Below are 17048 nucleotides of genomic sequence, written 5' to 3'. Positions count from 1 at the left end.
GACAGATAAATGAGAAACGTTTTTGGGACTTTCATCTTCGGGGGAAGTTCAACGCGGTCACGGGCAAGGGATACAGCTCTTGGAACGTTGGTGAGATTAATTGTCCTCCACACTTAAAACGTCATCGGACTTGCAAAGCCACGGGACGCGTTCCTCATCGAGGAATGATGCATGTCTTTCCTAATCTAGACCGGTTTGAGGCTCGCCCTCATCAATTAACTTTTGACTGAATATTTAAAAAAAAAAAAAAAAAAAGAGCTGGAGGGTCATGTTTCTCCCAAGTGTGAATCGTTCAGCTGGGCCCATCCATCCCCGAGCCCACGCCGGGCCTCCTGCCAGGGCAAGAATAGAGCCTGGGATGCCATGTCTTTTAAAAAGCCACAGGCTAGGTCAAGAGGTCACCCACGGGCCCCGTTGGGGTCGCTGGGAGTCAGCAGGAGAATGTCCGCCTGTGGCGACTGCGTTTCTGTCGGGAGTCTTGAGTTGGGAACGTGGTGCTGTGGGGGGGCCCTCCTCCCACGAGAGGTGGGGTACGGGGAGAAAAAAAAAAAGGGTCTCTCTTTCTGGTCGGTGAGTGTTCACTTTCCAGTTTGCTTTTTTTTTAAAAAATATATATATATATATATATATATATATATATATATATATATATATATATATTATTGATTTTTTACAGAGAGGAAGGGAGAGGGATAGAGAGTTAGAAACATCGATGAGAGAGAAACATCGATTCAACTGCCTTCTGCACGCCTCCTACTGGGGATGTGCCCGCATCCAAGGTACATGCCCTTGACCGGAATCGAACCTGGGACCCTTCAGTCTGCAGGCCGACGCTCTATCCACTGAGCCAAACTGGTTAGGGCGCAGTTTGCTTTTTTAAAAAAATATATACTTTTATTGGTTTCAGAGAGGAAAGGAGGAGAGAGAGAAACATCCATGACGAGAGAGAATCACGGATCAGTTGCCTCCTGCACACCCTCTACTGGGGGGTGGGGGGTCGAGCCCACAACCCGGGCATGTGCCCTGACTGGGAATCGAACTGTGACCTCCGGGTTCATAGGTCTACGCTCAACCACTGAGCCACCCAGCTGAACAGCTCTTTTTTTTTTTTTTTTTTTTTTTTTTTTTAGTGTGTCTGGTATGAAGTCATATTCCCTCCCTGGGCTCATCCTTCACCCCCTCTGTCATACTCCACCCTCTTTTCCTTTGCTCACTTGTAAGAAGAGGAACACAAGCGGGCCCCCCCCCCTGGGAGCCCACACCCCTGAGCCCAGGTGAAAAGCCTAGCTCAGTTGCACCCAGGCAGCCTCCTCAGGGGGCATATGGACCCCCATTTTGCCTGGGGCAGGTCAGAACCAGAAAATGAATGAGCCACCATGAGCTCCGGGGAGGGAGGGGAGAGGAGGCAGGAGGCGAGAAAAAAGCAGATGCGACATTGCACCTGCTCCCGCCCGCAGCGAAGGCGCAGGCGCCGAGGCGACCCCTGCATTGCACCAGGGCAACTGCGCATGCTCCGGGGCTCTGCACCGCGGGGCGGGGCGGGGGGACTGGTACCCTCTGCTCCCTTGGCAACCGTTTCCCAGGAAACCTGATGTGAGCTTTGCTGGAGAGGTGAGGGAGGCAGGGGGGGGCTGCAGGAAAATGGCTCTGAACCCCAGATTTTTCTTCAAACAGACTGAAAGCTTCCGGATGATCCCAGGTCGAGTTTTGACACCCAACTGTTGTTCCTCCCAACCCCATCGCTGTCCTGTCCCAGCTCTGGGGGCCTCTGGTCAGACAGGAAGAGAGATGACCAGGTGCAAACATCCGATTTTTTTGGTTTTTTTTTTGGCTTGTTGTTCAGTTAATGCAGCCTTCCAGAAAGTTCTTGGCGTCCATCTTTAAGTGCTCTTAGGAAAGAGTCAGGTGCCTTTGCTTTCCAGAACCCTCCATGCTTCTCCCCCGGTGACCTCGCGGCCCCCGTCCAGATTGGCGTGGTCAGGGCGCCCACGGCATGCCGGGGGGCCCTGGCGCCCCTCTGGTTGCAGCCAAGCACCTTCCTGCACATCAGACACACTCGCGATTCGGGAGGGATGCCGGGGAGGGAGCTCCTGAGATGCTGCTGGTGGTGTTATTTTTCTGGAGGCCCAGGCGTGCTCCCCTTGTGAAAGCGTGTTCAACTTGGAGCGTGCACTTCACTTTATGAAAACCACCACCACCAACAACAACAACAAATAAAGAAACAGACAAACAAAGCTTCCTTAGGAGCCATGATCTTTTAAGTAGAGGGATGGATCACCAAAGACACACGCATGCACACACACACACACACACGAGCACACACGTATGCACGCACATGCACGCGAGCACATGCACGCACACCGATGCACACACACAACACACACGTGTGCACGTATGCACACACATGCGTGCACACAGAGGAATGTGCCCCGTCACCCTTCACAGCCTCGCCACCAGACACGGGGAGGGAGCCCAGGCGAGGGTGCAGGTAAGACCCTCAGTGCTGCATCAGGGAAAAATCGTGGTTGACCAGAAGCCCTCCCAGCAGAGAGCGCTCTTTTCTGCTGCCTTTCCCTCAACCCAGCCGCCACTGCCGCGCACCCTCCCTCTCTATCATCCCCTACGGACGGACGGGGCACTCATGTTTTTTTTCTCGGACACTCTCCGGTTTCCACCACTTTAGGCAGTGCCATGCCTTGATGTGTCCCCACCAGACCCCTCCCAGCGAGCCGAGGCTTCTGGAAATCCCAGCCCCGAATGGGAACCGTGGCCGCACGAAACAGCAAAGCTCACGCGTTCTGCACCCAACACCTCCGTGCCCTGCTTTGTCCTCAGGTAGCCTGAGGCCCACTCATTAGGCCTCTTGCTTAGTGGGACCGTCCCAGGGGGCCTCCTCAGTCATTCCAGAAGATCGTGGCCTCCCCCGGGGCTGTTGGCTCGCTGTCTCTGGTCTTTCCCCCTGAATATGTATCACATTTTCCTGCTCCGTCGCACGCTGAATAATTCTGGATCGTGTCCCGGACAGTGTGAAAGAGAAGTTATAAACAATCGTGACTGCCATGTGTGTGTGGGGTTGTTTTTTTTTTTCTGAATGATTCCTCTGTGTGTGTGTGTGTGTGTGTGTGTGTGTGTGTGTGTAAGGCAGGCAGGGACTTTAGTGGGACGAGGACTGCAAACCCAGGCTCCTTGCTCCTGCTGGTGGGAACGGAAGGCTCCCCCAGGTCTCAGCTGGGTGGTGTGGAGTCTGCCCTGTGTTTTCAGGTTCAGAGGTCACCCAGAGAAGTTCAGAGGTCATCCGGAGAGTTGGGCAGAGTGTAAGCCCAGGGTAGCCCCCGCTTTTCCAGCTCATGTGGCTGCCCCAATCTCCAGCCCCTGCTTTTTCCTGGCACTGAAGCTGCCCATTTGACTTTTAAAAAAAATATATATGTTTATTGATTTCAGAGAGGAAGGGAGAGATAGAAACATCTATGAGGAGAGAGGATCCCGGATCGGCTGCCTCCTGCGCCCCCCACACTGGGGAGCGAGCCCGCAACCTGGACATGCGCCCTCACAGGGGAATCGAACTGTGACCTCCTGGCTCATGGGTCGATGCTCAACCCCTGAGCCACACCGGCGGGCTCATTCTCTGTTTTCATAAACAAACGGACACAGCACATCCTCTAAACTACATCCCCAGCTTTCGGCAGAAGCCAATTAAGGGAGCTGGGGACCTGGACGGAGGGAAGCGGCGGGCAGGAAGCGCAGCCCTGCGTTATTTATTGTCTTTTGTTCCTCGGAGAGCGCTGTGCTTTCCACCGAGCCGCATAAAGCACCGAGCCTCTCCAAGTGCTGACCTCGCCCCCGCGGGGAAACGCAGCAGCAACCTCATCCCAGGCTTCCACGGTGGAGAACTTTCTAACCATCTTTGTTTATTATGAAGTTTGTTTCCCCGATACCTGAGGCTCTTGTGATGTCTGTTACCCTTTTTTTTTTTTTTTAAAGTTTTTATTGAATTCAGAGAGAGAGAAAGATAGAAACATCCATGAGGAGAGAGAATCATCCATCGGCTGCCTCCTGCACGGCCCCTACTGGGGATCGAGCCCCAAACCCCGGCATGTGCCCTGACTGAGGATCAAACCACGACCTCCTGGTGCATGGGTCAACACTCAACCACTGAGCCACACTGGCCGGGCTCAGTCACCTTTTTATTAAAACATCTTTCGTCATAGGTTTGACATGTTTTCCATGCAACTGGCACCCTAGGGGGTCCCATCCAGCATGGGTGTCCTCTGTGGCCAATGAGCACCTGAGGACAGGGAAGAGGTGGGGGCTTGCATAGCCAAGTCCGTATTTGATCAAGGAGTGATTGCACCACGGGAGGCTGAGGATGGGCAAGCCCAGTGAGTTCTGTGTTCAGAGGGTGCAGGAGTGGTCCTCCAGGGATCAGCGTAAAGCTCCCAGGGCAATGACTGGCCGTGGCGGGGGGGGGGGGGGGCAGAAGCATCCTGGGAACATACAGGCCCCCTCATGCCTGCCACCTCCTTAAGTCACATTGTAAGATCTCCCCAAAATTGCAACTTCAAATCGACTCTAATTTCTTACATCAAAAATCATGAATTCAGATTTGAGGCTAAGCCCTTGCCGGGGTTGGGTAAGAGCTTCGGCCCATGCACAGGAGGGTTGCGGGTTCGATTCCACCGTCAAGGGCACCTACCTGGGTTGCAGGTTCGATCCCCGGCCCCGGTCGGGGCAGGTATAGGAGGCAACCGATCAATAGATCTCTCTCACACCGATGTTCATCTCTCTCCCACCTCCCTCCCACTCTCTCTTAAAAAAAAAAATCAATGGGAAAAATATCCTCAGGTGAGGATTAACAACAACAACAAAAAAAAAACAGCCAAAAAGAGAGAGAGAGAGAGAGAGAGAGAGAGAGAGAGAGAGAGAGAGAAGAGATTGAAGACTAAGTTTGAAGATTTGAGGATCTGGATGGGGCACACTCTTTAGTAAGCAATGGGGTCCCGGTCCAGAATTCTGAATGGAGAATAGCTAGCAAAGCACACAGTTCATACAAAGGTAATCACATGTTCCCACCAGCAAAATCATCCTAAATGTCATGGGAGACTCGAGGTGTCATGTAGTCAACAGGTCATACCACGGGTCAATCACTCAATATCTACTTCAGGACCCTCCATACGTCCAACCTGACCACCCCAGAGTTTCGTGTGGCCAGGGCTGTTGAGCGAGGCCGTTGCCATGGAACCCTATGAATTCATTCCCTGCGGTGTCAGGGCATGAGGCCGGAGGGAGAAGAGCAGCTGACAGCGAGCTCCACTCGTATTTCTCAGATCTGGGCAGAGCTTCCTAAGATTCATCTGTTTTCTTAATCCCGTCGTTAGAAAGCCATAACTCACATCCAAGGCCTTCACTTGCTCGCTCCTTGCCAAATTCCGGGCTCTCCCCCCTCCCGCCCCCCGCCCCACGGTGTAGGGTGGAGTCCAAAACCTAATCAAGGAAATATGCATCCCCAATAAGACAACGTGACAGTATCCCGAACCCAGGGAAACAACAATACTGCGTAACCGAACTGGGGGCGATAATTGGTGTGCAAAGCAGACCACATAAATGAGACGATAATGAATCTAATCTTGTACTTTTAGATAAGACAAATAGCTAATCAATCTCAATCATTTTGGGTGACGGCAGAGAGAAGGGAGGGGGGGGGTTAGAACGCTACACCTCTCAATTTATCTCTCTTCTAACTGCCCAATTAGCAGCGGCCATTAGCCGAGAGGTACAGGTGCTGAGAGAGAGCGCACACCACTTCGTGAACACATCCTTGACCCTGGGAGATCCTTCCCAGCTGCTCGGCTGCCTCTGTTCTTGCTCCCTCCCCATCCAAACACCTGATGCCAGCTTTGTTCTTCCCAGCAACAAAGCACACCCTTGCAGGACTGGGTAACACGTTTCTGCTGAAATCCCCCCAATAAAAATGTCTATAACCCTAACCAGTTTGGCTCAGTGGATAGAGTGTCGGCCTGCTGACTGAAGGGTCCCAGGTTCGATTCCGGTCAAGGGCATGTACCTTGGTTGTGGGCATATCCCCAGTAGGGAGTGTGCAGGAGGCACACTGTACTCATAGCTGATCGATGTTTCTCTCTCATCGATGTTTCTAACTCTCTATCCCTCTCCCTTCCTCTCTGTAAAAAATCAATAAAATATATTTTTAAAAAGTCTATAGATGACAGAATCAAATCATAGTCTTGTGCTCAGCATCCCATCGCTGGGGGAAAACACCAAAGCTTTTGGGGTTTGGAGACTAGAGAAAGATGGGTAAATGCAACCAGAAGGGCACACACACAGCATCTACATCGGATGCAAGAGTGGTTCCAGCAGAGCCAGCCATGGCTGTTTCCTTCACACATTCCTGGTGAATGCTCCTTGTTTCACCCACCAATCAAAGAACTCAAATTCAATGTCCTTTTGCCCTGGCTAGTGTGGTTCAGTTGCTTGAGCCTTGGTCCTGAGCACTGAGAGGTTGCTGGTTCGATTCCCGGTCAGGGCACATGGCTGGGTTGCTGGCTCCATCCCCAGAAGGAGGCAGCCGGGAGGCAGCCGATCAATGTTTCTCTCTCTCCCTCTCCTGTCCTCTCTCTCTCTAAAAATCAACAAAGATACTAAAAGAAAAATTCAATGTCCTTTCATTGTTCATCATATAGCATGGAATATCAGGTTTACCTTAAATTTACATCCCTAACCTTATCCCAGTTTAACACATCACGTCGACATAATTGCAGGTAGGAGGCGCTCGGGAGTTTGCTTTTGTTGTGGAGATCTTTCTGAGCCACGGATCACACAAACAAAAATGCTGATTAAAAACTGTAGGCAAATAGGGAAAGGATTTTCATCAACTTCTTCTTTTTAAAAAAAAAAATCAACCTTATTGCTGTACTTGAATATAGGGAAATTAACCCCTTTTCAATGTAGAGTTCAATGCGCTGAAGAGAATTGATTACACCTATGTAATCGCCATGGCAATCAGTATGAAGACGTTTTCATCGCCTTCCAAAGCTTCCTCTTTTCCTTTGCATTCAAGGGCCCCCATCTCTAGATAGAGTGGGGAAGCCCTCCCCCATTGCAGGTGGAAAGTGCCCCCACGCGGAGAGTCTCTGTGCTTTATTCTGTCCAAGATTAAGTTCTATGCTTCCTGTTTCCAATGTTTGGGTGTGTGGTTTTTTTATTTTTTGTTTAATCCTCACTCAAGGGTATTTTTTCTATTGATTTTAGAGAGAGTGGAAAGGGGAGAGGGAGAGGGAGAGGGAGGGAAGGGAGAGAGAGAGAGAGAGAGAGAGAGAGAGAGAGAGAGAGAGAGAGAAACATAGATATGAGAGAGACACATCCATTGGTTTCCTCCTACATGTGCCCCAACTGGGGCGGGGAATCTGCCACCCAGGTATCAGGGCACCCCAGGTAGCCCTGATTGTATACCCATTTTATAAGACTCCAAACAGTCCGTTTGCGGGCTCGATCCCCAGTAGGGGGCGTGCAGGAAGCAGCCGACCAGTGATTCTCTCTCATCATTGATATTTCCATCTCTCTCTCCCTCTCCCGTCTCTCTCTCTGAAATCAATAAAAACATATCTTTAAAAATACGGGCAGAAGATCTGAATAGATTTTTTTTCAATTAATATGGTCAAACTGATCTGTTCTGTTTTTTTGTGTTGTTTTTTTTTTTGCAGGGGAGGGGGGTTGGAGGGGGCGGGGTTCCATGACTGGGAATCGAACCAGCGAGCACGGGATGATGCTCAACCAACTGAGCCACACCGGCTAGGGCTGCTGGCCTGTTCTTTTCTCAGCTGATCTCCGTCTTCGGCATGTTACTCGCTGTAGGCAATAGCTGCCAACTTCAGCACTGGGATTCCATTCCCCGAGTTTTCCCTCGGAAGCTGCTGGCTCAGGGAGCACGTGGTCGACCTCACAACGTACTGGAGGCAGCACGCTAACCCTGTGTTTTGCCACCGCAAACGGCAGATGATCATATTTCCAGGCTCGGATGTCAGTCTCTGGTACACCCTCCCGCTCACGGCTATGCCAATACCACATGTTTGGGGTTTAGGGTTATGGGAGCATGCCGATGATCCAGGGAGTCTCCATTACACGGAGCTGGGTTACGTTGTGGTTACCCACTTAACTGAAAGTATCCATGGCTTAACATACCGTTAGTTCGTTACCGGCTCATGCTATACATGCCACATAGGTAGGTGCCTGCCCACCCCACGTTCTCTCGAGGATTCAGACTGCGAAGACTATGACCTTGACGTAGCCTTACTGTTGCTCCATGAGGCTCTCAGCTCACATCCGGTCAATGTTGAGCCTTCTACGGGAGTAGTTATCCCCCTGCCTCACACCTTGTTGTACTTGAAGCTGTCGTCAACAAATAGGCTATTTTTTCAAATGCTTTTATGGATCCCTAAACAAGGATTCTCTCATCATGGATGTTTCTTTTTTTTTTTTCTTTCCAATTTTTTTTATTAAGGTATTATATGTGTACATATCTTACCATTGCCCCCCCCACCCCACTCCCATATATGCCCTCACCCCCCAGAGTTTTGCGTCCATTGGTTATGCTTATATGCATGCATACAAGTCCTTTGATTGATCTCTTATCTCCCCCATCTCTCCCTAACCTTCCCCCTGTAATTTGACAGTCTGTTTGATGCTTTACTGTCTCTGTATCTATCTTTTTGTTCAATTTTATAATGTTCTTTATTATCCATAGGATGTTTCTATCCCTCTCCCCCTCTCCCGTCCCCTCTCTGAAATCAATGAACACATAATTTTTTAATAAAAATTTTCAAAAAAAATAAATAAAAAGAGTGGCCCGGAAAGATAAAGACAACGACATGAACGCAATGTGGTACCTAGAGAATTCAAATCATTTTTCTCAGGTTACGGAAGATGCAACGTTTCCTCGCTGTTGTTTTTTCTGGATGCTTATTTTGCTCCTTTGAAGACCCGGGCTTCCTATTTTATTCCACCTATTTAAAACAGAACCTGAGACTCCTACCCCCCCCCCGCCCCGCCCCCCGCTTTCTCATTTAAGTTAAATTAGCCCAACAGAAACTCAAGCCCGCCCAGTTATTTCTGGACGGGCAGCTGGGGGGACGTCTCCGTGACAATGTTCTTGTGGGGTCACTACAGGAGGGAGTCAGGTGCACAGCACCCGCATCCTAAAATGTCCACCCTCTGCGATGACCAATCACGCAACAGGCGGCCGCCGCCCTCCGCAGGAAAAGGCTTCCAGAACACAGTAGACCCTCGTGGAGCGAGGGTGGGAGGGTGCAGCCCAGACCCCAAGACCTCTGGGCCCAGAATAGCCCGTTAAGTGCTCAGCTGTCCTGTGTAGGCCAACATCCTCGGGCCATGTCCCTCCCCCCAAGACCCCTATCCGTATCGGGCACAGACAGGTGAGGTCATTTATTATCGGAGTGTGTGTGTGTGCGCATACCACTGTCATTAGGGCAGGGATCGAGGGACAGGAGCCCAAAGGAAAATGTGGAGAGAGGAAGAGGTGGACAGAGTTCTCCTTTTTTTTTTAAAATTGATTTCACAGAGGAAGGGAGAGAGATAGAAACATCCATGATGAGAGAGAATCACGGATCGGCTGCCTCCTGCACGCTCCCTACGGGGGATCGAGTCCACAACCCAGGCATGTGCCCTCACCGTGAATCGAACCGTGACCTAGGTCGATGCTCTAGCCCAGTGGTCGGCAAACTCATTAGTCCACAGAGCCAAATATCAACAGCGCAACGATTGAAATTTCTTTTGAGAGCCACATTTTTTAAACTTGAAGTTCTTCTAACGCCACTTCTTCAAAATAGACTCGCCCAGGCCGTGATATTTTGTGGAAGAGCCACACTCCAGAGGCCAAAGAGCCGCATGTGGCTCGCGAGCCGCAGTTTGCCGACCACGGCTCCAGCCACTGAGCCAAACCAGCTAGGGCTCCCATCTGCTCTTAATGTCATGTCTCTGCACATCGATGTGTTAGACGCAATTCATCAAGTCCAGCCCATACCCCACGGGAATTATCAGGGGATGTAACAGGTTCGTGCCAAAGCCACCACAACAATGAAACTATCTGGGGAAGGTTCTGGGAGTCTTGCCCATGTCCTGTTTCTCCTTCATGTCCCCACAACAAACTCAGCGTATGTCCGTGGATCTTGCCTGCGGCGACTATGGAGGTAGTGTTGGAATGGAGGGTGTCAATGGAAAAAAAGGGGGGGGGGCACATCTGTAATACTTCCAGTAAGAAAGATAACCTTAAAAAAAATAATTTGCTATCTACAAAGCAACGCTTCCACATTGACAAAGAAGTTAAGACTCTCTCGAAATCAAAACAGGGAGAGAGAGCCCTGGCTGGCTGGCTGGTTGGTTGGGCACCGTCCTGTGTACGGAAAGGTCACTGGTTCAATCCCCCGTCGGGACACACGCCTCGGCTTTGGGTTCGAGTCCCCCGTGGGAGGCGTGCGGGAGACCGTTGATGGATGGATGTTTCTCCCTCTCTCTATTCCTCTCTCTCTAAGAAGAAAAAGAAAACAAACAAAAAGAAACGGGGAGACTTTGTCCCTGATACTCCTGCTTTACAAGACATACGAAAAGGAACAAGTCCTTTGGGGGAGAAATGCTAAGATACTATACTGTTGTCTGAAACCACACCAAGAATTAAGAGTGCCAGGGAAGACAACCGCATGGGGATTCATAAGAGAATATGGTGAGATCCTGGTCATGTTTTCTTCGCTTATCTGACTTAGTAATATACAACTTCACCAATCATTGATTTTTTTTTTAAACCGTGTGGATGTGCTTTGCAGTGAATAAAGCTATAGTTCGTATAACAACAACAGGACAATCCTTTGGGGGCGGGGGGGAAGGAACCGAGTTACATAAGAGTAATTTTATTCAGAGTGGCGCGATTACATTGGTATTAATGCGAAGGAGATTGCTTCACGTGAAGATGTTAATTGTGATCACCATGACAACCAATGAGAAAATGATCCCAAAGTACAGCTAATGAAAAGACAAGGGGATTAAGAGGGTGCACGAGAAAACAAAAGGAGGCAACAATGGTTGGGCGGGGGGGGGGGGGGGGCCGGGGGAGAGAAAAAGGAGTTGAGATGTGTCGAAAACACATGGAACATGGAAGACAGAAATTCGTCCTTCTTCATCTGGAACTGCATGACTAAGAACGAGACCCAACATCCTACCAAAAGGCATAAATGAGCAGACTCGGTAAGACAGCGTGATCCCAATTCATGTTTTTGATCAGGGAGACACTTGAGAAAGGGTAGAGGTGGTCGGAGGGAGAGGGTGGGGACATCTGTAATCGTATCCACAACGAAAATACAGTAAAACACATGCCCACGTTAAAATAGAAAATGGTCCGGGAAGCTTAAGCTCATATTTAAAGAAACTAGGATCCACATAATAATTATACCCGCATCCAGAAAAAGACAGGGAGCAAGAAAGATTAGAGAAGAAATGAATAAAACACAAAATGGAAAAGCAATAGGGGAAATGAATACAACCAGGAGACAGGTCTTTTGAAACTTGCACCTAAGTTGATAAAGCAATGAGAGAGTGGAGAGAGAGAGAGAGAGAGAGAGAGAGAGAGAGAGAGAGGAGAAGAGGAGAGGAAGAATGAGAGAATGGGGACTCAAATTAGTAAACTAGTGAAAAAGAGGGCATTATGACTAACCTTCCATAAATAAAACAAGATTATAAGCGAATACTATGAATAATATGCCAACCAATTAGATGACCTGATGGCCTAGAATCTAGGCCCTAGATGAAAGGGACAAATACCTAGACAGACAAAACAAAACAAAACCGACAAAGACAACTGGAAAGAGATGCAAAGAGAAGTACAAAACACGACGAGAGCTGTGCCAAGTGGAGAAACCGAATGCGGAACGTGTCACTGTTTCACAGAGAAAACCCCACGCTGTGACTTCCCTGTCGAATTCCACCAGACGTCGTGGAGTTCTGTTGCCCATCGCCACGCCCGAGAGCCACAGAATAGAAACGGTGATGGCGGCAGGTGGGCTAGGGGCACAAACATGTTTTGTAAACATGGAGACTACGACAGGGAGTGAGGAGTACAGCTGACCGGGATCCCATGTCTCACTCCTGAGACAAGGAGAGCAGGTGCATGGGAGGGGGGGGGGCTGTTGCCTGGCTGGGGAGGTGCAGTGGCTGAGTGTCCATCCAGGAACCAAGAGGTCACCGGTTGAATTCCCAATCAGGGCACATGCTTGGGTTGCAGGATGGACCCCACATTCTCTCTCATTATTGATGTTTCTTTTTCTCTCTCCCTCTCTCTATAAAGATCAATAAAAACATTAAAAAAACACACATAAACACCTCTAACATCTCTCACAGTCAGGGAGAAGGCAAGCGGAGTTGGTAAACTTATACAAAACTACATTGACGCATGTTTCCTAAGGAATAAGCCAGAAGACAAACAGATGAGCCACTATGAGCCTCTGAGAGATGGGCAATCACGGAGAAAAAAAAAAAATAACGTATGCCACTAATGCTAAAATTGTTCATGTCCAACAAGAGGGTTGTCAGATTACTTTTTAAAGTATATTTTTCTTGATTTCAAAGAGGAAGGGAGAGTGAGAGAAACATCCATGATGAGAGAGAATCATGGATCGGCTGCCTCCAGCACGCCCCCTACTGGGGATCGAGCCCACAACCCCGGGCCTGTGCCCCGACCGGGAATTGAATGGTGATCTCCTGGTTCATGGGTCGATGCTCAGCCACTGAGCCACACCAGCTGGGTCTTTTCCACATCTTTCCAATAGAGATTTAACTGAAAATGGATAGAATGCAAACACTATTGGCCAGAAGGCAATCATAATGAGGCCGTCAATGTGGGCACAGCCTTTTTTTTTTTTTTTTAACTTGGTCTAAAAATCTTCTCTGGACACCTTCTGCTCGACCCATGGCAAGCAGGGAGAAAATGATCAGCACCCAAATTTGCAGATGGGGGGTCAGGAGGTCGGAAGATAACCTCAGAGAGAGAAGTATAGGACTCTCTCAAGAAAAGTCTTGTCCCCAAACTCCTGATGAACACAGATGATAATGGTGGTGGTGGTGGGTGAGAGGGGGCGGGCAGATCATGGCAACAGGAGTTGAAAAGTGATTTAGAGGAGTTTGGGGAATAAGATAAATTTTAGCAATACATTCATCAGCGCATTTTGCTTACATGTTCCACCCCCTGTCGCCACAAGCGTGCTAGAAAACCAATATGCACATTTATGCACGTTTCAAAGGGCCCGTTTGATAATTATGAAATAAAAATTCTCCGGGAGCAAGAACGATTAAGTGTCATGGTTTGTTGATTTTGTTCTTGCCGTGTGACGCACGCAATAATGATGCAGCGGACAATGGATGCAAATCAATTGTGCAATTACTTAGGGAAAAAGCTGCCGGGATGAGCAAATACTGATTATTGGTTAATGCAGACGTGGTATGAGTCTACACGCTCTGTGTATTAGTAGTTTATTCAAACCCCCACATCTCAAGACAATAGGTACCGCTATCACTCCCCAAGTCCCAATTCTGAATCTGAGCTAAAGGCCTACAAGAAAGGGATGGAAGAAGTCAATGGATCTGGGGGGGGGGGGCGCAAAAGGGGACATATTAATACTTTCAACAATAAAGAATTTTTTTTTAAAGAAAGGGATAGAAGGACCTCAAGGATGACTCATTCTGTCTCGGGTCTTTGCATCGACTGTGTTTAGGATACCCTTTCTCTTTTATGGCAAATACATTCCACGTCTATTTTAAGAGACTTTACCCAACCCCAATGTCATGAAGTTATTTGCCTAAATTAGGTTCTCCATACTGTATTAAATGGTTTTCATATTTTTAGGTCCATGATTCACATGGAATTAATTTTCTCTGTAATGTAAGGTCACATGTCAGATTGCATTTCCCTCCACGACTATTCAGTCCATTAGAAAATTAATTGAAAAATCTGTCTTTTCCCCATAGGTCTTTTTAAAAGAAATTATCGGCTTTTATATGCGTGGGTCTATTTTTGAGCTCTATTTTCTTCCTCCCTCCCTCCCTCCCTTCCTTCCTTCCTTCCTTCCTTCCTTCCTTCCTTCCTTCCTTCCTTCTTTCCTTCCTTTTTTTTTTTACCTTCACCCAAAGATATTTTTTCCATTGATTGTTTTAGAGAGAGTGGAGGGGAAGGAGGAGGGGGGAGAGAGAGAAAGAGAGAGAAACATCGATGTGAGAGAGGCACATTGACTGGTTGCCTCCCATTCCTACCCTGACCGAGACCAGGGGTCGAGCCTGCAACCGAGGCATGTGCCCTTGGTGGGGAATCGAGCCCACAACCCTTCTGTCCCTGGACCAACGCTTTGACCACTGAGAAAACCTGGCCAGGGCATCTCTTTTCTTTTCTTTTTCTTTTTTCTAAAATATGTTTATAGATTTCAGAGGGGAAGGGAGAGGGAGAGAGAGATAGAAACATCAATGACGAGAGAGAATCATGGATCGGTTGCCTCCTGCACGCCCCTTACTGGGGATGGCGCCCACAACCTGGGCATGTGCCCTGACCAAGAATGGAACTGTGACCACTTGGTTCATAGGTTAACACTCAACCACTGAGCCACACCGGCCGGGCTCCTTCCATTTTTTCCCCCATTGATTTGTTTCTCTCTCTTTGTGCAAACACCATATTGAGAAAGCCAGGTCCTATGCCAACCCTTGTCCACTCCCCTTCTTGGAGGGGGCACCCAGGTTCCTTACTAAAGTGAGGAGGAGTCCACCATGCCCCCCCAGCAGCCCCCCCACCCCCGCCACCTGCCCGGATGCTTGTCCCCAGCAACAACATCTGTAGAGACAGACTTGAAAAACCAGTTTTCATTAGAGCCACACTGATTGACAAAACTCTCAAGAGTGTTTGAAGCCTCTGATTTGTACCCGGCTTAATCAGCAAGCTGTCCCCTGCTTCCATTAGCGGAAAAAGGATTCTAGGAAACTATAACCCAGAACGAGGAATTGCATTAACAGGGAACATGACTCACAGCTCTGAAGCAGAGCGGCTCATTAGCAGCCGCCCGAGTGCCCGTGGGCTTTCTGGAAGTAAAAGGACTTCGAGACCCCGCATTCACCTTTTGTTAAGAGGTATTACTCATTTCCTGGTAAATCGCACCGTCTCGCCCACCCACAGAAGTCTTTATGAGCGCCCCAAAGCTCAGGGCTGTGACGCACGCCTGCATTCTCATCAGGGCTGAAGTTTGTTCTGATTACAAAGAGGAAGAGGTAAAAAATCGCCCCCGAAGATCCAAGAACTTGGTGGCAGGAGAAGATGCTAGCAAGGGGCAAGGCGACCCCCCACCACCATCCTCCTCCCTGCACCGGGGGAGCTAGGAGGAAGGTGCAAAACCAGTCCCACCGAGAAGTGCTCATCCTCCACGAAGCCCCTTCCAAGGACCAAAATAAGCTGTGGGCCCAACCAGCATGGCTCCGTGGTTGAGCATCAACCTATGTATGAACCAGGAGGTCACAGTTCCATTCCCTGTGAGGGCACATGCCCGGGTTGCAGGCTCAATCCCCAGTAGAGGGCGAGGAGGAGGCAGCCGATCAATGACTCTCATCATGGATGCTCCTATCTCTCCCTCTTCCTTCCTCTCTCTGAAATCAATAAAAATATATTTTAAAAAAGAAAAAGAAAAAGAAATGGATCCAAAAGGCATGGCTCAGTGGTTGAGCATTAGCCCATGAACCAGGAGGTCATAGTTGGATTCCTGGTCAAGGGCACATGCCTGGGTTGCAGGCTTGATCCCCAATCGGGGGGCGTGCAGGAGGCAGCGGATCCATGATTCTCTCTCATCATTGATGTTTCTCTCTCTCTCTCTCTCTCTCTCTCTCTCTCTCTCTCTCTCTCTCTTTCTCTCTCTCTCTCTCTCTTCCTCTCTCTCTCTCTTTCTCTCTCTCTCTCTCTTCCTCTCTGAAGTCAATAAAAAAATTTTTTTTTAAAGGAATGGGTCCTATTTCCCAACGCCCCATTGGCATTCAGTATCTCCATCCCAGGAAGATCTCTGCAGAGCTAAGAGCCCAGCTACCTCATACTCTTAGAAAACTCAATGTCACAGGACTTGGTCGAGTGTGGTCAAATCTCATGCCTATGATCCTGAGCCTAGAGCCTTGCCCACAGGACCTCTGGTGATGAGAGGTGTGGAGTGAGACTTCCTTCCCAGAAGCAGAGTGGGCTGTCGAAAATGCTGCCTATGTCATCTCATCTCTATACGGTCATGGGTAACCACCAAGCTCTTGCCTCACCTTTCCTCAGCCCCCTTTTTAAATTCAAGATCTTAACACACACACACATTCAGAATCTGTCTTGTTGTTAATCCTCACCCGAGGATATTTTTCCATTGATTTCTAGAGAGAATGGAAAGGAGAGACAGAGAGAGAGAGAAATAAACATCGATGTGAGAGAGACACACCGATTGGTTGCCTCCCACACAAGCTCTGACCAGGGCCAGGAATCAAAACCCTAACCCACTCTATCCACTGTGCCAAACTGGCTAGGGCTATCTTTTTCTTTTTCTTATTTTACGAATATATCTTTGTTGCTTTCAGAGAGGAAGGGAGAGGGAGAGAGATAGAAACATCGATGATGACAGAGAATCACTGATCGACTGCCCCCTACCGACCCCGACTGGGGATCAGGCCCTCAACCCCGGCATGTGCCCTCCTGTGTTCATGGGTCGATGCCCAACCACTGAGCAACACAGGCCGGGCAGGAGAGCTTTCTCGTTGCAAAAGACTGCAGACTTTTCTCCCTGTTTCCATCCCCCTCTCCCTGCCTGTGCTGTACTCGCTCTTTTTCTCCCGTGGGAAAATGTGACAACGGGGTTATGAGTCCCTAATGGGCGTCCCCGGTGGAGACCATTCCACCGTGTGACTTCAGCTCCCTGGCAGCCTCCTAGACAGAGAGGGATTATGGAGATCAGAGACGGGGTGGGAAGGGCCGGGCCGGCTGGAGG

The sequence above is a fragment of the Cnephaeus nilssonii genome (assembly GCF_951640355.1).
Source record: "Cnephaeus nilssonii genome assembly, chromosome: 24".
Lineage (NCBI taxonomy): Eukaryota > Metazoa > Chordata > Mammalia > Chiroptera > Vespertilionidae > Cnephaeus > Cnephaeus nilssonii.
The sequence above is the reverse complement of the archived record's forward strand: the minus strand, read 5'-3'. Positions refer to the sequence as shown.